Source organism: Rhinoderma darwinii (genome assembly GCF_050947455.1).
Source record: "Rhinoderma darwinii isolate aRhiDar2 chromosome 12 unlocalized genomic scaffold, aRhiDar2.hap1 SUPER_12_unloc_7, whole genome shotgun sequence".
Taxonomy (NCBI): Eukaryota; Metazoa; Chordata; class Amphibia; order Anura; family Rhinodermatidae; genus Rhinoderma; species Rhinoderma darwinii.
The window spans coordinates 327,077-347,247 of record NW_027461878.1 but is presented as its reverse complement, the minus strand read 5'-3'; the positions used below and the strand labels follow the sequence as shown (position 1 = coordinate 347,247).

General features: G+C 47.9%; 2 protein-coding genes across 4 annotated transcripts in view; one reads left to right on the top strand and one right to left on the bottom strand.

Moving 5' to 3' along the window:
* LOC142698202 (protein kinase C delta type-like) overlaps positions 1-20,171 on the bottom strand; it is a 329,486-nt gene that overhangs the window by 79,173 nt on the left and 230,142 nt on the right. The window lies entirely within an intron of this gene.
* Positions 9,969-20,171, top strand: part of LOC142698201 (protein kinase C delta type-like) — a 35,423-nt gene continuing 25,220 nt past the window's right edge. Inside the window, exon 1 of the mRNA XM_075847846.1 lies at positions 9,969-10,146. The gene's annotated coding sequence lies outside the window, so the exon portion shown is untranslated. The remainder of the gene's footprint in view (positions 10,147-20,171) is intronic.

Sequence of the window (20,171 nt, the reverse complement as noted above, 5' to 3'; positions counted from 1 at the left end):
GTCTCCGCTCCGGCTAATAGAGGGGGATCTCCTGCTGGAAACCCCCCTCTATTACAGACAACCCGTATGAAGAGGATGGCATCACTGTGATGAAGAAGTGGTCTGGGGTGAAGGGTTTCCCTGCTAGAACCTCCAAATTACATCAGGTCGGTATTGGTGGGGAAGTCAAGCTCAAGGTCCTCAGTCCCATCCAATATGGCGCTGAATGTGGCAGTAAAACCTTCTAATATGGAATCTTCTTTATGTCATAAACATTTGTATTTATGACATCAGCACCTTCATCATCATTACTACAGGAGTTTATTACCACTGCACAACTCATACATTGTGACGTCACCCACAGTGGTCTGAAGTGTTAACCCTTTAATGACTGGCAGTGTACTTACCACAGAGGCCATAAAGCTGAATAGAACATATCAGCGGCCATAAAGGAAAAGGGATAATGCAGGGAGCATCTCCGCACAAGAACTATCCATGACAAAGGGCTGTCCAGGATGAGAGAACTTGTCTGCTTTCTCCAAAAACCAGCACCACACCTGTCCATAGGTTGTGTGTGGTACTACAGCTCATTACCATTCACTTCAATGGAGCTAACCTGCAATACCAGATACAACCTGTGGATAGGTGTGGTGCTGTATTTGGAAGAAAGCAGACATATTTTTCTAATCCTGCACAGCTCCTGTTAGAAATAGTTCAAAAAAAGTGGGGGGAGAAGGAGAAGAAGGGGAGAGGGAAAGAAGAAATTAAAAAAAGGGAAAAACAGGAACTCTGAGGTAAAAGAAATCAAACTAGACTGAAAGGAGTCTGCTGGAGGTGCCAGATGGAAAGACAGATTTCTGCCATGGGGACCAGATTAGTTGAAATGTATCATGAAGGGGGGCTTCAGAGAGTGGGTTTTAACCCCTTCCCGCCCTATGAAGTTCTGTTGCATTGAAAAACTATGCAGTTCATCTTCGAATGCAGCGTCACAAAAACAAATTATTTAGTAAAAAATAAAACTATATAAATTTGGTATCGCCATAATCGTAACGACCCGCAGAATCAAGTTATCATGCAATTCATGCCGCCCGATGAACACTGTAAAATCAAAACACAAATGGCGGAATTACAGGTTTTTTTTCAATTCACCCCACAAAATGTAGGTTTTTAAAAAAAATAATTTTAATACATTATATGGTACATTAGGCCGCAGGGTAAATTCCACATAAACAGCGCCATTCATCGGTTAACTGTTTAAATGATACCAGTTCAAGTGACCTTTATCGAGAAACACCATAAGAAAGGTTTTCACAATTAACCTTCTAATTGGGCCTAGCATGTGTGATACTGTCTGCTGAGCCATTGTATCTAAGCATATTATATGTGATACTGTCTGCTGAGCCACTGTCTCCTATCAAGTAGCAGAGCTATCAGGTGTCATAGTGTAATGAAACGGGGTAGGGAGACAGACAGGTGAGCCCTAATCTACCCGAAACTCAGTCCCTGCCTACTTGCACGGCCCGTCCTAAGTGACGGCGTACAACTGGGCGACGGTCCCTACGCTCAATAAGTGCAAGGCAGACAACACAAGACAAGGGCACACAGAAGATAAAGGGGGAGGTAGGGGCAGTTGCCCACGGAAACACTGTGAGCAACAGGCAGTGGTGAACGAGCCGAGACAAACCAGGAGAGTACGACGTAGCAAATCAGAGCAGGAGAATAGTCAGTCAAGCCAGGGTCAATAAGTAACAGCGGTCAATAAGGTAAATAGCAAGAATCGCAGAGCCAGGAAACCAGACAATCACAGGCAAGGAACATGCTGCAAGTGAGGGCAAAAATAGACCAAGGGCGGAAACTAGAACCGTCAGGCCAGGCTGTGATAGGTTCTCCCTCTCCTCAGCCTGCCAGCCTGAGTGGTAAGAGATCGCGTCACTCGAGCAGACCTTGGAGCTGATGAAGGCTGATTAACCCCGGGCATCGACACAGAACCTGTGTCTGGCAAACCTTTTACAGTACCCCCCTTTTTATGAGGGGCCACTGGACCCTTCCTAGGTGGGCCTGGCTTGTTGGGGAACCGAAGATGGAACTTGCTGAGCAATATATCGGCGTGAACATCCCGGGCGGGTACCCAAGTCCTGTCCTCAGGCCCGTATCCTCTCCAATGGACCAGGTACTAAAGGGAGCCTTGGACCATCCTGCTGTCCACAATCTTGGCTACCTCGAATTCTACCCCATCCGGAGTGAGAACAGGGACCGGAGGTTTCCTCGATGTAGCCAAGGACGGGGAGCAGCTTTTCAAGAGGGAGGCATGGTACACGTTGTGTATCTGAAAAGACGGGGGTAACTCCAGCCGGAAGGAGACAGGGTTGAGGACCTCAATAATTTTGTACGGCCCTATATACCGGGGAGCAAACTTCTTGGACGGAACTTTAAGGCGCAAATTTTTAGAAGACAGCCACACCAGATCCCCGACCACAAACAGAGGGTTAGTTGAACGTCTTTTATCTGCCTTAGTCTTTTTGATGCTCTGGGACACCTCAAGGTTCTTCTGAACCTGCGCCCAGACTGTGCACAGTTCCCGATGAACGACATCTACCTCGGTATTGTTGGAACCACCAGGTGAAACGGAGGAGAACCGTGGATTAAACCCAAAATTACAGAAGAAGGTGGAAACTCCTGACGAGCTACTGACCTGGTTTTTAAGGGAAAATTCGGCGAGGGGAATGAAGGAGACCCAATCATCTTGACAGTCTGAGATAAAACACCTTAAGTATTGTTCTAGAGACTGATTAGTCCTCTCAGTTTGGCCATTAGTTTCAGGATGGAAGGCCGAGGAAAAGGAGAGATCAATCTCCAGCTTCTTACAGAAAGCTCTCCAAAACAATGAAACAAATTGTACCCCTCTGTCAGAAACAATATTGACCGGAACCCGATGGAGACGCAGGATGTGTTTGACAAACAAGGTAGCTAACGTCTTGGCATTGGGTAGTTTCTTGAGGGGTGCAAAGTGGCACATCTTACTGAAGCGGTCTCCTACAACCCACACCACCGACGTGCCTTGGGACGGAGGCAGATCGGTGATAAAATCCATGGAGATATGGGTCCAAGGTCTCTGGGGAATGGGCAAAGAACATAGTAAGCCCGCAGGTCGAGACCTGGGAGTCTTGGACCTAGCACAAATTTCACAAGCGGCGACGCCAATTTCTCCCTAACCACGTCAGGATGCTGGTAAGCTCACTTCAGATTTTTTTATGGAAAAGGGGACCCTGTGAGGAGGGGAGGGGATACAAAAACCCACATTAAAACCATCAAACAACAACTGCGCACTGGCCCTGTCCGGATAACTATTTAGAAACCTGACCATCCTTTCCAGCTTCACTGGCGTCACCCCCATGACTGGTGTTAAAACCCCCACCCCCACCTCGTTTTCCCTTGCGCAAGCATTTAGATGCCCAGTGGGACGCCCCATTGCATTGAGCACAAAGGTGCTTGAACTTGCAACCTGCACCGAATTTACACTGCCCCTCATTGTATTGCCAGCACAGCCCGAGCTTTGCGTTGCCCCCTGAGCTGGATTGACCAGATTGGCCTGCTGCCCCCCCCCCCCCGCTCCCGGGAAAGGACTGGCCCGGTCGAACTGGAGCCGTTACCCATGACCAGAGGGCAATATCCCCGTGGTCCGACCTAATATTGGGCCGAACCGCCTTTCGTTGTCTAAACTGCTTGTCATAACGTAGCCAATCTAGCCCCCCGCATATACCCTATGGGCTTGCCCGATGGCATCCATATAGCAAAACAGGGGGGAGCAATGTTCCGGAGCCTTTTCACCAATAACACTGGCCAAAATGGCGAACTCTTGCAACCAGTTAACAAATGTCTTAGGGATAAGGCGGTAACAACGCTTTTCCTCCTCCTCCTTCTTACTCTCATCTCACTTCCCCTTTTCCAGATTAAATTTTTCCAGGGGCAAAAATGAAAAAATTTCCACGTACTCGTCCTTCCAAATTTTTTTCCGAACTTGCTGCTTCAAGTGTGCCCCCAAAGGTCCTTCAAAACACACATAAACCTCCCCCCTGGCTTTATCGTCCAACCGAACACCATCAACCGCCGCCGCCGAGTCGGTCTGAACAGACACCGCCACCGATTCCGTATTTGCTCCTACACTCGAGGCGACCGCCGCCGGGGCATTAAACCCTACCCCACCAGCCCCAACCCATGCCGCCACAGGAGACCGCGAAGGGGGCTCGGTGACCCCAGTCCCGTCGAGCCGGCCTAACAATTCCTTGACGCAAACGACCAACTATCGCAGACTTTCCCCCCCACCCCCAACATTCCCAAACCCAGACCCCACATCACATACCCGCTCCTCAACCGCGGAACCCTCCCCCGAAACAGGAGACATAAGTATAGCAGGAAAAGGTAAAGATGGTGAAAACGACTCACCGAGCTGCACAGGTGCTGTGGACCCATCAGCTGGACCATCCTGTCCACGAAGCTCCCCATCCTCAAGGTCTTCGGCAGATCTGGTGCCAGATCCATGGCAGCATGCACAGGCGTGCTCAACGGCCGGTACCGAAGTGGGTGAGGGGCGGGCTCCCAAGCTCTCTCTCTCGTAGTCGACCGGCACCAGAGGGCCGGCAGCTCGCTGCCCGGAAGTCACCCTCGAAACAGACGACCTAGGCCTGCGGCCCAATGCAGGTCCCTTGCTTCCTCCGGATCGCCGTGGGGCTCCACCCCCAGCCGCCACATCACCAGGGGCAGCCGTCCGAACCATGGAACCCGGCGTAGAACTGGCGAGTGGAGTGGTGACCGGAAGTAGAGGCCGCACCCACCCCACTTCCGCTGGACTCCGCTGCGAAGTGGGATTCCTTCCGACCCTGGCACCGGCTGCAGTATCTGTGCTGCCAGACGCCCGAGCCGGAGGTTCCCTCACAGGGCTCCCTCTGTGGCACCGAGTTCGACGAGCCACAACGGGGCTCAGCCTTTCTGGAGGACACGAGCACCGGACGCGGCGCGAAGGAGAGACAGCCAAAGGTACCGGAGCGTTGGCCACCGCTGCAGCTTGTTCCTCCAACCAGGCGGGGCCGAATGCAGCAGCCGCCGCCCGCATCTGCTCAATGAAGTGATGCGCTGACATGCGGTAAGATGGCCGCCGGATGGGAGATACGTGGATGGATGTCTTACTCCGTGCGCTGCTCCCGACCAAAAGACCGGGAAGTCAGCGCACTTCCGGCTAACCCTCACCGGATCCCCTCCCTCTCCTAGACCATCCCCCTCCACTAACTCTCCCCTTTGGCTGTGACACCATCCTCCCTCCTATCCCCGTCATGTCTGGCCTACCCACCACTGTGGCAGAGTCCGTCCGGCCAGTGCTTTCTATGGTTTCGTGCTTGGGATTTTGGGTCTATCACATATCACAAAATCATAAGGCCGGACATCTACTTCCCACACTGACATAGAATGGAGACAACAAGCGTTGCTGCACACATCGATTACATTAAGATATTGTATTACAGTCTGTAGCCTTTGGGGGAATATATTAACCTTTCTACAACACTTTACTAGCGTAGAAAATTCACAAAATGCGCAAATGTCAACAGACCCATACCCATACCCCCAATAAGACTGTATGCCCCCCCCAATCAGACAATAAAATACATTTTAAAAATGTACTTACCTCACCACTCCGTTTCTCCCTCCCGGATTCCCTCAGGCTCTTACAGCAGGCCGCAGCACGTAGAAAGTACTGATGACAGGCCGCGTTGCAGCTAAAAGATGCGACACATTTATTAAGAGTCGTTCGCCTGTTAATAAATGTGTTGCATCTTACTCCAGCAAACTGTTTAATAGGACTGGTGTATGAAACGCCAGTATTAAAGGGAATGTGTCGCTATAAATTATAAATTTTTTTTCAGTTAAACAGTTAATATATAAATGATTACACATTGTTTTAATTTTTTTAATTTTTTCACAAGTCAGGAAATATTATAAATTAGATTCAAATTTATAACATTTCCATGTGCTGGTCACTAGAGGGAGCAATTCCCAAAATTGCAGCATTGGCATGTGGTAAAGCAACCTCATTGCCTTATTGTAAAGGATCTGCCAGGCACAACTTCTGTGTATACGCCCATAGGTAATCAGTCTGCACCTGAGTCTATGTCTCTGAGACTGACTCCATCTTCCACCACTCAGGATGGCAGGCTTAGGAGTGGGAGAGCCTATCGCAGCCTGGCCAGACTCAGCTAGCTCCCGCCCTCTGTCTATTTATACCTGCCTTTCCTGTTCCTCCTTTGCTTGTGATTTCTTCTCGTGTGGTTTCCTGGCCCAGCTACAGATTCTGCTATTTGATCCTGTTCTATACTGACCCTGGCTTACTGACTACTCTCCTGCTCTGCGTTTGGTACCTCGTTCTCTCCTGGTTTGACTCGGCTCGTTCACCACTCTTGTTGCTCACGGTGTTGCCGTGGGCAACTGCCCCTTTTCCCTTAGCTTTGTGTACCCTTGTCTGTTTGTCTCGTGCACTTACTGAGCGTAGGGACCGCCGTCCAGTTGTACCCCGTCGCCTAGGGCGGGTCGTTGCAAGTAGGCAGGGACAGAGTGGCGGGTAGATTAGGGCTCACTTGTCCGTTTCCCTACCCCCGTCATTACACTTATGCTGCAAATTTGTAGTAGACACACTCGCGCTAGTGTCCTCCCAGAATCCCCCCTCCTTTATCCTGGCTAGTGCCAGGAGAAAGGAGGTGGTTGAATGTTCACACCTCCTACACTGTGTGCCGCCATTTTCTGAGCGAATGCACAGTGTAGGAGGATTAGATACAGTGATCATTAGACAGTATAACATTAACATACACACACATCACATACACAAACATAACTTACCTACTCCTGCCGCCTCCGCCCTGCCGCTCCTAGTCCTTGCGTCTGCGCTGCCTTCAACATATGGCCAGAAGCCGCGACGGGAAGTCATCATCTTACTGTACGGCCGTGGTTTCCGGTCCACATGAAAATGGTGCCGGATGTCGCTCTACCAAAGACCTTCCTTCTGGTCTGTGTGGGAGCGGCGCATGCGCCGTTCCCACACAGACGGTGTACGCTATAGTGAATGGAACGGCTCCCGTTCTCATTCTCTATGGGGATGTATGTGCCGTATTCCATCTCTGTATGCGTCGTTAATGGACAGATACAGAGATGAAAAAAAAAATGGCAGCCCCCATAGAGAAGTAAAAGAAAGAAAAAAGTACAACACAAAAACACAAATAAATACAATTTATTTTAATGACATACTAAAAGCAATATTATATAAAAAAAAAAAATTCCGTGACGCCTTCCCTTTAAAGGGGTTTTCCACGTTCTGACAACTGATGACCTATCCACTGGATAGGTCATCAGTATATGATCGGTGCGTGTTCGACACCTGGACCCCGCACCGATTCGTCACTCCAGCTGCCTCCGGGCACCGGACAACACTGCCGGAAGCAGATGGCTCCTGTCAAAGAATAGAGGCCAAGCTGCAGTTCTGCCGAACGGCCGCTATGCAGTGATCGGAGCCATTTGCTTCCGGCAGTGTTGTCCAGAGCCCGGAGGCAGCTGGACTGGCAGATCAGTGCGGGGTCTGATGTAGTAACGATTGTTGGCCCCCATACATTACCAATGATTGCTCCTTGTGACACGCTGTATCGTCGATTGGCGCTGGTTTTCATGGTCAGTATCGGGACGTCTAAAAGGACCTTTATTTCCTCAGACACCACCATAACTAGGCATTGGAACCAACCCTTCCACCTTAGCGGGTAAAGATGTACATGCTAAAAGGTTCATTATATACACATAAGGGCTAAAGGTGAAAACACAGAGGTGCTCACCATATATCCAGCGTATAACTGTGTCCTCCAAATCTTACGGAGCAGGATTTGTTCTAGATTCCTGTTTATATCTCAGACACGTTCATACCATTTTAGACAATGAATCGACATATCGCAAACTTGTGGCGAAACCAAGCACTGCATGTAAAGAATCTTTAAAAAATCTGCTAGAAGAAGGAATTGGATTAGGAGTATTAGCCAAGAAACAGGCAGAATACTTACTGATAGAATTCCCTATTGTTCCCATATTCCATGGGATGCCAAAAATCCATAACTTTGCATGGTCTTGAAACTTGGGTTATCTGTGACGTAGTTGGCTAGTACCTCTGCAAACAGGCCTGCCATCAGGGTAGTACCGCTGGTACTACTGTCAGGGGCCTGGCCACAAAAGTAAAATAAAGTGGGCAGCCGCCGCTCATCAAGGTTATGATCAGAGGTAATTGGTTTGTAGAAAGGAATGGGACCCATGCAGGGGCCAGAAGCAGCGGCCGGCTCTGCAACTTGGTGAGTGACTGTTTTAAAGCAGAAGTTTCAGTTTAATTATTTTTTTTTATGTTGCCCCTCTGCCCCACCTTCCCACCTGTCTCTCTCCCCTTCCCCTCCCCAGACCCCAGTCAAGCGTCATATTCACTCTGGCCCAACTCCCGCCTCGTCCACTTTCCGTTCTCTTAGCCTACTCCTCCGCCTTCATCCTGGTATAATAGCTAAAGAAAATTACCTTATGAGGTTTAGAGTTAGTTAGTTATATGTCGAAATTTTGATCTAAGGTTTGCACACCATGACGGTCGGTAGTCATGTAGACCGGACGCTTCCATGATTTGAATACGCTGTGACGTGGCACATTGGGTCACAGGAACGTGGTGTAAAGGATCTGCCAGACACAGCTTCTGTGTCGACGCCCGTGGTTAATCAGTCTGCACCTGCTCCTAGGTCTCATAGAGTGACTCGATTTGCTACCACTCTGGTAGGCTCAGAAGTGGGAGAACCTATCACAGCCTGGCCAGACGGTTCTAGCTCCCGCCCTCGGTCTATTTATACCTTCATTTCCTGCTTGTCTTTCCCTGTGATTCTTTCCTGTTTCCTGGCTCTGCTGCTCCTGCTATTATTATTGACCTTGCTTCATTTTGACCCTGGCTTTACTGACTACACTCATGCTCTGCGTTTGGTACCCCGTACACTCCTGGTTTGACTCGGCTCGTTCACTACGCATGTTGCTCTTGGTGTTGCCATGGGAAACTGCCCCATTTCCCTTAGCTTCTGTGTACCCTTGTCTGTTTGTCTGTTGTGCACATATTGAGCATAGGGACCGTCGCCCAGTTGTACACCGTCGCCTAGGACGGGCCGTGGAAGTAGGCAGGGACTGAGTGGCAGGTAGATTAGGGCTCACCTGTCTGTCTCCCTACCCAGTCATTACATAATCACAGGCCCATATACCTTTTCTAAACTGGTCCCTGACACAACTATGGATCCCCTTGAGACCCTGGCTCAGCAAATGCAGGGCCTCTCCCTACAGATCCAAGCCCTGGCTCAGAGGTGCAACCAGCATGATGCTACCCTGGTAGTGCCCCACCTCACTTTTTTCTCCTTTCGGGAGAGTTGTAGGCTCTATTTCCATCTAAGGCCCCACTCCTCAGGTACTGAGAGCCAGCGAGTGGGTATAATTATGTCCCGGCTCCAGGACGGGCCCCAAGAATGGGCCTTCTCCTTGGCTCCTGACGCCCCTGAACTTTCCTCTGTTGATCTTTTTTTTTCTGCTCTCGGGCTCATATATGACAAGACTGACAAGACTGCTTTTGCCGAGAGTCAGCTGGTGACCTTACGTCAGGGTAAGACACCCGTTGAGGAGTACTGTTCTGACTTTAGAAAGTGGTGTGTAGCTTCTCGGTGGAATGACCCTGCCTTGAGGTGCTAGTTTAGATTGGGTCTGTCGAACGCCCTGAAAGACCTGTTAGTTAGCTATCCCTCTTCTGACTCCCTAGATCAGGTTATGGCTTTAGCGGTACGTCTTGACCGACGTCTCAGGGAACGACGACTTGAACGTTTTTGTGCTTTCTCCTCAGCCTCCCCCATGATGGCTCCTGAGGTTCTGTTGCTTCGTTCTTCCACGGAAAACTCGGATGAACCAATGCAACTCGGGGCCTCCGTGTCTCCCCAACAACGTAGAGAGCTCCGCAGGAAGAATGGTCTCTGCTTCTACTGTAGGGATGACAAGCATCAAGTGAACAACTGCCCTAGGCGTAAGAATAAGCAGCCGGAAGAACTTCCGCGCCTAAGTGACCATCGGGGAGGTCACTTGTGCGCACAGGTATTTCCCGTAAATATGAAACCTAAAAAGATCTTGCTTCCCTTTCAGGTCTCTTTTGAGGGCAGGTCTGCTACCGGCAGTGCCATCGTGGTTTTAGTGTCTTCTGATAATATTATGTCTGTGGAATTTGCTATGTTTCTAGCTATGCCATTGATTGATTTGCCTAAACCTGTCCCGGTAGTGGGTATCGACTCCACTCCACTCCACTTGCTAATGGTTATTTTACACAGCATACCCCTGTTTTTGAACTCTTTGTTGGCTCCATGCATTTGGAGCAGTACTCTGTACTGTTGATGCAGGGATTATCGTCTGATTTGGTTTTAGGCCTTCCCTGGTTGTAGTTTCATAATCCCACGTTTGACTGGAATACTGGGGATCTTACCAAATGGGGTAATGAATGTTTGACGTCATGTTTTTCTGTTAATTCTATTTCTCCCCCTGAGGAGGTGAACACGCTACCTGAGTTTGTTCAGGACTTCTCTGATGTTTTCTCTAAGGAGGCCTCCGAAGTGTTACCTCCTCATAGAGAATACGATTACGCTATCGATTTGGTACCAGGAGCTAAGCTACCTAAGGGTAGGATATTTAATCTCTCTTGTCCCGAACGTGAAGCCATGAGAAAGTATATCCAGGAATGCCTGGCCAAGGGTTACATTCGCCCCTCTACTTCTCCGGTAGGTGCTGGCTTCTTCTTCGTAGGGAAGAAGGATGGTGGTCTTAGGCCATGCATTGACTACCGTAACTTGAATAAGGTCACTGTAAGGAACCAGTATCCCCTTCCTTTGATTCCTGATCTCTTTAATCAGGTTCAGGGGGCCCAATGGTTCTCTAAGTTTAATCTACGGGGGGAGTATAACCTTATCCGCATCAAAGAGGGGGATGAGTGGAAGACTGCGTTTAACACGCCCGAAGGTCATTTCAAATACCTCGTCATGCCCTTTGGGTTGTGTAATGCTCCCGCGGTCTTCCAGAATTTCATAAATGAGATTTTAAGAGATTACCTGGGGGTATTTCTTGTAGTGTACCTTGATGACATACTTGTGTTTTCCAAGGACTGGTCCTCCCACATTGAGCATGTCAGGAAGGTGCTCCAGGTCCTTCGGGAAAACAAACTGAAGACTGAAAAATGTGTGTTTGGGGTGCAGGAGATACAATTTTTGGGTCAAATCCTCACTCCTCATGAATTCCGCATGGACCCCGCCAAGGTCCAGGCTGTGGCGGAATGGGTCCAACCTGCCTCCCTGAAGGCGTTACAGTGCTTCTTGGGGTTCGCTAATTATTACAGGAGATTTATTGCTAACTTCTCGGTCATCGCTAAGCCTCTTATGGACCTATCTCGCAAGGGTGCTGATCTCCTCCACTGGCCTCCTGAGGCTGTCCAGGCTTTTGAGGCCCTTAAGAAGTGCTTTATCTCGGCCCCGGAGTTGGTTCAGCCCAACCAAATGGAGCCATTTATCATGGAGGTTGACGCGTCCGAGGTGGGAGTGGGGGCTGTCATGTCCCAGGGTACCAGGACCCTCACCCATCTCCATCCCTGTGCCTACTTCTCCAGGAAGTTTTCGCCCACTGAGAGTAACTATGACATTGGCAACCGCAAACTCTTAGCCATTAAATGGGCATTTGAAGAGTGGCGCCTCTTCCTGGAGGGGGCTAGGCACCAGGTAACGGTCCTTACCGACCACAAGAATCTGGTTTTCCTAGAATCGGCCCGGAGGCTAAACCCGAGACAAGCTCGATGGGCGTTATTTTTTACCAGATTACATTTTTTGGTTACCTATAGGGCTGGGTCTAAAAATATTAAGGCTGATGCACTGTCGCGTAGCTTCTTGGCCAGCCCTCCTTCGGAGGAAGATCCTGCTTGTATTTTGCCTCCAGGTATAATCATTTCCTCTATTGATTCTGATTTAGTCTCTGAAATTGCTGCTGATCAAGGTTCAGCTCCCGGGAGACTTCCTGAGAACAAGCTGTTTGTTCCCCTGCAATTCCGGCTAAGGGTACTTAGGGAAAATCATGACTCCGCACTATCTGGTCATCCAGGCATCCTGGGTACCAAGCACCTCATTGCCAGAAACTATTGGTGGCCTGGGTTGCCTAAAGACGTTAAGGCCTACGTCGCCGCTTGTGAGGTTTGTGCTAAGTCCAAGACTCCCAGGTCCCGACCAGCGGGCTTACTACGTTCTTTGCCCATTCCCCAGAGACCTTGGACCCATATCTCCATGGATTTTATCACCGATTTGACTCCATCTCAAGGCAAGTCGGTGGTGTGGGTTGTAGTAGACCGCTTCAGTAAGATGTGCCACTTTGTGCCTCTCAAGAAACTACCCAATGCCAAGACGTTAGCTACCTTGTTTGTCAAACACATCCTGCGTCTCAATGAGGTTCCGGTCAATATTGTTTCTGACAGAGGGGTACAATTTGTTTCATTGTTTTGGAGAGATTTCTTTAAGAAGCTGGAGATTGATCTGTCCTTTTCCTCGGTCTACCATCCTGAAACTAGTGGCCAAACTGAGAGGACTAATCAGTCTCTAGAACAATACTTAAAGGGAATGTGTTGCCAGAAAAACATGTTTTTTTTTAAAAAATTAAACATTTAGTGTGTGGGTGATTAAACATTGTTCAAATTTTTTTTATTTTTTTGCACGAGTCCAGGAAATATTATAAATTATTTCTAATTTATAATACTACCCATTTTTGGTCACTAGATGGAGCTGTTCCCAAAATTGCAGCATTGCAACATTGGGTTAAAAGCCCTCGCTCTAGTGAGCTCTCAGCACTCCCTCCTTTATCCTGGCTAGTGCCGGGATAAACGAGGGGTTTGAACGATGTAACCTCCTACACCGTGTGTCGCCATTTTTTGAGCTAACCCACAGTGTAGTAGGTTTACATACAGTAGTAAACACACACAAACACGAACATACATTGAAATCTCTTACCTGCTCCTGCCGCCGCGGCTCCCTCTGGCCCGTCCGCTCCGTTTGCTGCCGCTGGTGCAAGTGCACAAATCCGGAAGCCGCGACCGGAAGTAGTAATATTACTGTCCGGCCGCGACTTCCGGTCCACAGGAAAATGGCGCCGGACGGCGCCAATTTCGAATAGGACTGTGTGGGAGCGGCGCATGCGCAGTTCCCACACAGACGCCGTACACTGCAGTCAATGGGACGGGAGCCGTTCGCAGTCCCTATGGGACTGTGGCTGCCGTATTCCATGTCTGTATGTGTCGGAACAGAAATGGAACAAAAAATGGCAGCCCCCATAGGGAAGAAAAAGTGTAAAAATAAGAAAAAGTAAAACACAAAACACACAAATGAATATAAACGTTTTTAATAAAGCACTAACATCTTTAACATATAAAAAAATAATTTGTGATGACACTGTTCCTTTAAGGTGTTTTATCTCAGACTGTCAAGATGATTGGGTCTCCTTCATTCCCCTCGCTGAATTTTCCCTTAATAACCGGGTCAGTAACTTGTCGGGGGTTTCCCCCTTCTTCTGTAATTTTGTGTTTAATCCACGGTTCTCCTCCGTTTCACCTGGTGGTTCCAACAATCCCGAGGTAGATGTCGTTCATCGGGAACTGTGCACAGTCTGGGCCCAGGTTCAGAAGAACCTTGAGGCGTCCCAGAGCATCCAAAAGACTCAGGCAGATAAAAGACGTTCAACTAACCCTCTGTTTGTGGTCGGGGATCTGGTGTGGCTGTCTTCTAAAAATTTGCGCCTTAAAGTTCCGTCCAAGAAGTTTGCTCCCCGGTATATAGGGCCGTACAAAATCATTGAGGTCCTCAACCCTGTATCCTTCCGGCTGGAGTTACCCCCGTCTATTCAGATACACAACGTGTTCCATGCCTCCCTCTTGAAAAGCTGCTCCCCGTCCTTGGCTTTATCGAGGAAACCTCCGGTCCCTGTTTTCACTCCGTATGGGGTAGAATTCGAGGTAGCCAAGATTGTGGACAGCAGGATGGTCCAAGGCTCCCTCCAGTACCTGGTCCATTGAAGAGGATACGGGCCTGAGGAGAGGACTTGGGTACCCGCCCGGGATGTTCACGCCGGTATATTGCTCAGGAAGTTCCATCTTCGGTTCCCCAACAAGCCAGGCCCACGTAGAAAGGGTCCAGTGGCCCCTCATAAAAGGGGAGGTACTGTAAAGGGTTTGCCAGACACAGGCTCTATGTCGACGCCAATGGTTAATCAGCCTTCATCAGCTCCAAGGTCTGCTAGAGTGACGCGATCTGTTACCACTCAGGCTGGCAGGCTGAGGAGAGGGAGAACCTATCACAGCCTGGCCTGACGGTTCTAGCTCCCGCCCTTGGTCTATTTTTGCCCTCACTTGCAGCATGTTCCTTGCCTGTGATTGTCTGGTTTTCTGGCTCTGCGATTCTTGCTATTTACCTTATTGACCGCTGTTACTTATTGACCCTGGCTTGACTGACTATTCTCCTGCTCTGATTTGCTACTAATCTGGTCCCCATGGCAGCAATCTGTCTTTCCATCTGGCACCTCCAGCAGACTCCTTTCAGTCTAGTTTGATTTATTTTACCTCAGAGTTCCTCTTTTTACCTTTTTTTAATTTCTTCTTTCCCTCTCCCCTTCTTCTCCTTCTCCCCCCACTTTTTTAGAACTATTTCTAACAGGGGCTGTGCAGGATTAGAAAAATATGGCTGCTTTCTTCCAAATACAGCACCACACCTATCCACAGGTTGTAGGTTGTATCTGGTATTGCAGGTTTGCTCCATTGAAGTGAATGGTAATGAGCTGTAGTACCACACACAACCTATGGACAGGTGTGGTGCTGGTTTTTGGAGAAAGCAGACAAGTTATCTCATCCTGGACAACCCTTTGTCATGGATAGTTCTTGTGCGGAGATGCTCCCTGCATTATCCCTTTTCCTTTATGGCCGCTGATATGTTCTATTCAGCTTTATGGCCTCTGTGGTAAGTACACTGCCAGTCATTAAAGGGTTAACACTTCAGACCACTGTGGGTGACGTCACAATGTATGAGTTGTGCAGTGGTAATAAACTCCTGTAGTAATGATGATGAAGGTGCTGATGTCATAAATACAAATGTTTATGACATAAAGAAGATTCCATATTAGAAGGTTTTACTGCCACATTCAGCGCCATATTGGATGGGACTGAGGACCTTGAGCTTGACTTCCCCACCAATACCGACCTGATGTAATTTGGAGGTTCTAGCAGGGAAACCCTTCACCCCAGACCACTTCTTCATCACAGTGATGCCATCCTCTTCATACGGGTTGTCTGTAATAGAGGGGGGTTTCCAGCAGGAGATCCCCCTCTATTAGCCAGAGCGGAGACAGGTGCTACAAGGAGGCATCTGGAGGGCCCGTCTCATCCGTGGATCGCCCATTCATTTTAATGGGTGCCCAGGTAGAGAGACATCCGCCTAGCCAACCAGATCAGCCGATTTATGTGTTTTATGTCGTTCGTTCATTGTATTGTCTTTCCTTGAAAATCTGAGAAAACTTACAAATTCTGTTACAAATGATATTTTGGCACCTTCTAAGCCCAGAGGAAGGGCAATCCTCCAGCCATGGTTTCCCTAGAGGTTTCCCCCACAGGGGGTTTTTCCTTTCCTGCGTGCTGGAGGGTGACTCTTCGTGAGTCGGAGGTTTGCCATTTTGGGTTTGGTCATATAATATAATAAAAGTTTTGACCATTTAACACCCAATTATAATGTTTTGTGTCTTTATTTTGCATTCTTTGGTTTGGTGATTGGGATTCTGGGTCTATCACATATCACAAAATCATAAGGCCGGACATCTACTTCCCACACTGACATAGAATGGAGACAACAAGCGTTACTGCACAATTAAGTGTACACATCCTTACATTAAGATATTGTATTACGGTCTGTAGCCTTTGGGGGAATATATTAACCTTTCTACAACAGTTTACTAGCGTAGAAAATTCACAAAATGCGCAAATGTCGTCATTTTTGGGGGCAAAAAATGAGCGGGGCATAGCAGAAATGGCCAACAATTTTACTATAATTTACGCCAGTAACTGATGTCAATTATAGCAGAAATCTATATGTATAATGCGGCCCAGATTTATCTCTGGGGGGCATAACAAGGCAAAGGTCCATGCCAGACCCATACCTCCCCCCCCAATCAGACTGTATGCCCCCCCCAATCAGACAATAAAATACATTTAAAAAATGTACTTTAAATGTACAGCAGGCCGCAGCACGTAGAAAGTACTGATGACAGGCCTCACTGCAACTAAAAGATGCGACACATTTATTAAGAGTCATTCGCCTGTTAATAAATGTGTTGCATCTTACTCCAGCAAACTGTTTAATAGGACTGGTGTATGAAACGCCAGTATTAAAGGGAATGCGTTGCTAGAAATTATGACAAATAGCTGCCCCCATACAGTTTAATGCCCCCTTAGCTACCTCTAGTACCAGTGCACACATATAAAGCGCCAGTGCCCATATAGATAGTGTCACACACAGTGCCCATGTAGATGGTGCCCCCCCCAGTGATTCCACTCCAGGAGGAGCCCCTGCCGTCACTGTCCATAACATGGACAGTGACGTAAGGCATTCCCTATAGGAGCAGAATCCCTGTCCAGAGCGTCGGCCACGCTGTGGCCAGGGATTGCACTCCAGGAGGAGCCCTTGATGTAACTGTACATATATGGACAGTGACATCAGGGGTTCCGCCTAGGAGCGGAATCCCCGGCCAGACCATCAGCAATGCAAAGGCAGTGGATTCCGCTCCAGGAGTAGTCCCCGACGTCAATGTACATATATGAATAGTGAGATAAGGGGCTCCGCACTTAAAGTAGTGCTGTGCCCGGGAATTCCTCGGCGAGTGGTACTAATACAGAAGCAGGGAGCTGACGATCCCTTACATTAGCATCGGATTCAACTGGATCTGCATCCTTAGGACGCAAATACAGTTGACACCAAGACATACCACCGGCCGCTTGGGACATTGTAACACCGCCCGGAATCCTGGACTGTCCCGCTGTATCCGGGACGGTTAGGAGGTATGCAGTAATTAGGACCATGCACATGCGCAGATTCCACAGTAAATGCTTGTTCATGAGCCTGCAAAAGAGGAGCTGCTCAGTTTGCCATTAGGGTGATGACTGACGGATAAGGCCTCGTTCACATCTGCACTATTGTCTCTTGTAAAATCACGGCCCCAACGCAGGTGTGAACAGGGCCTTAGAGAGATAACTGAATACAGCAGCTGGCCATAAACTGAAATACTCTGCAGGTACAGAAGACAAATGGTAGACCAATTAGAAATGTGATTTATTTTGTACAATACATACAAGGCAATTTAAAAAAAACAGTGCAAAGGTGTACATAGCCTTTAAGCAATCAGGAGGCATATTTTCAGATTCTGCTGGACTTTTCCCATATACCGGCGTTTCAGGCATCCTATTGGTCCACGGTGTCCTCAATGCCCACCCCATTTACTTCTTGTTTAGCCACAATGCCCGCACGCCACAGCAAGCTGACAGTGCCCGCCCTAATGGTATATACAGGGGTGATGGAGATTTTATACCGAGATAAAGGTGGGCTGGTACATACACGGATAATGGTGGTTATATATGGGGATGATGGCTGGTATATACAGGGATGATGAGAGTCCCTTATATACAGTGAAGGAAATAAGTATTTGATCCCTTGCTGATTTTGTAAGTTTGCCCACTGTCAAAGACATGAACAGTCTAGAATTTTTAGGCTAGGTTAATTTTACCAGTGAGAGATAGATTATATAAAAAAAATAAAAATAATTCACATTGTCAAAATTATATATATTTATTTGCATTGTGCACAGAGAAATAAGTATTTGATCCCTTTGGCAAACAAGACTTAATACTTGGTGGCAAAACCCTTGTTGGCAAGCACAGCAGTCAGACGTTTTTAGTAGTTGATGATGAGGTTTGCACACGTTAGATGGAATTTTGGCCCACTCCTCTTTGCAGATCATCTGTAAATCATTAAGATTTCGAGGCTGTCGCTTGGCAACTCGTATCTTCAGCTCCCTCCATAAGTTTTCGATGGGATTAAGGTCTGGAGACTGACTTGGCCACTCCATGACCTTAATGTGCTTCTTTTTGAGCCACTCCTTTGTTGCCTTGGCTGTATGTTTCGTGTAATTGTCGTGCTGGAAGACCCAGCCACGAGCCATTTTTAATGTCCTGGTGGAGGGAAGGAGGTTGTCACTCAGGATTTGACGGTACATGGCTCCATCCATTCTCCCATTGATGCGGTGAAGTAGTCCTGTGCCCTTAGCAGAGAAACACCCCCAAAACATAATGTTTCCACCTCCATGCTTGACAGTAGGGACGGTGTTCTTTGGGTCATAGGCAGCATTTCTCTTCCTCCAAAAACGGCGAGTTGAGTTAATGCCATAGAGCTCAATTTTTGTCTCATCTGACCACTGCACCTTCTCCCAATCACTCTCAGAATCATCCAGATGTTCATTTGCAAACTTCAGATGGGCCTGTACATGTGCCTTCTTGAGCAAGGGGACCTTGCGGGCACTGCAGGATTTTGATCCATTACGGCGTAATGTGTTACCAATGGTTTTCTTGGTGACTGTGGTCCCAGCTGCCTTGAGATGATTAACAAGTTCCCCCCATGTAGTTTTCGGCTGAGCTCTCACCTTCCTCAGGATAAAGGATACCCCACGAGGTGAGATTTTGCATGGAGCCCCAGATCGATGTCGATTGACAGTCATTTTGTATGTCTTCCATTTTCTTACTATTGCACCAACAGTTGTCTCCTTCTCACCCAGCGTCTTACTTATGGTTTTGTAGCCCATTCCAGCCTTGTGCAGGTCTATGATCTTGTCCCTGACATCCTTAGAAAGCTCTTTGGTCTTGCCCATGTTGTAGAGGTTAGAGTCAGACTGATTAATTGAGTCTGTGGACAGGAAACTTTTATACAGGTGACCATTTAAGACAGCTGTCTTTAATGCAGGCACCAAGTTGATTTGGAGCGTGTAACTGGTCTGGAGGAGGCTGAACTCTTAATGTTTGGTAGGGGATCAAATACTTATTTCTCTGTGCACAATGCAAATAAATATATATAATTTTGACAATGTGATTTTCTTTTTTTTTTTTTAATATAATCTATCTCTCACTGGTAAAATTAACCTAGCCTAAAAATTCTAGACTGTTCATGACTTTGACAGTGGGCAAACTTACAAAATCAGCAAGGGATCAAATACTTATTTCCTCCACTGTAACCCCCATATTCCCTGTATATTACCCCCAAAAGGAGAGATCAGCAGCACATCGCAGTCCAAAACTCATGGAAAACTATTTTATGTTTCACCCATCCCACCCATCGCTGGATGTGGGTATACTAGGACACATGACTAATATGATAATATTTTAATATAGAATTGTGCATCCTAGTATAATGCTGAGATCTGGTGACTGCGCTGGCCACTCCATTACAGATAGAATACCAGCTGCCGGCTTCTTCCCTAAATAGTTCTTGCATCATTTGGAGGTGTGCTTTTGGTCATTGTCCTGTTGTAGGATGAAATTGGCTCCAATCAAGCGCTGTCCACAGGGTATGGCATGGTGTTGCAAAATGGAGTGATAGCCTTCCTTATTCAAAATCCCTTTTACCTTGTACAAATGTCCCACTTTACCAGCACCAAAGCAACCCCAGACCATCACATTACCTCCACCATGCTTGACAGATGGCGTCAGGCACTCTTCCAGCATCTTTTCAGTTTTCTGCGTCTCACAAATGTTCTTCTGTGTGATCCAAACACCTCAAACTTCGATTCGTCTGTCCATAACACTTTTTTCCAATCTTCCTCTGTCCAATGTCTGAGCTTTTGCCCATATTAATCTTTTCCTTTTATTAGCCAGTCTCAGATATGGCTTTTTCTTTGCCACTCTGCCCTGAAGGCCAGCATCCTGGAGTCGCCTCTTCACTGTAGACGTTGACACTGGCGTTTTGTGGGTACTATTTAATGAAGCTGCCAGTTGAGGACCTGTTAGGCGTCTATTTCTCAAACTA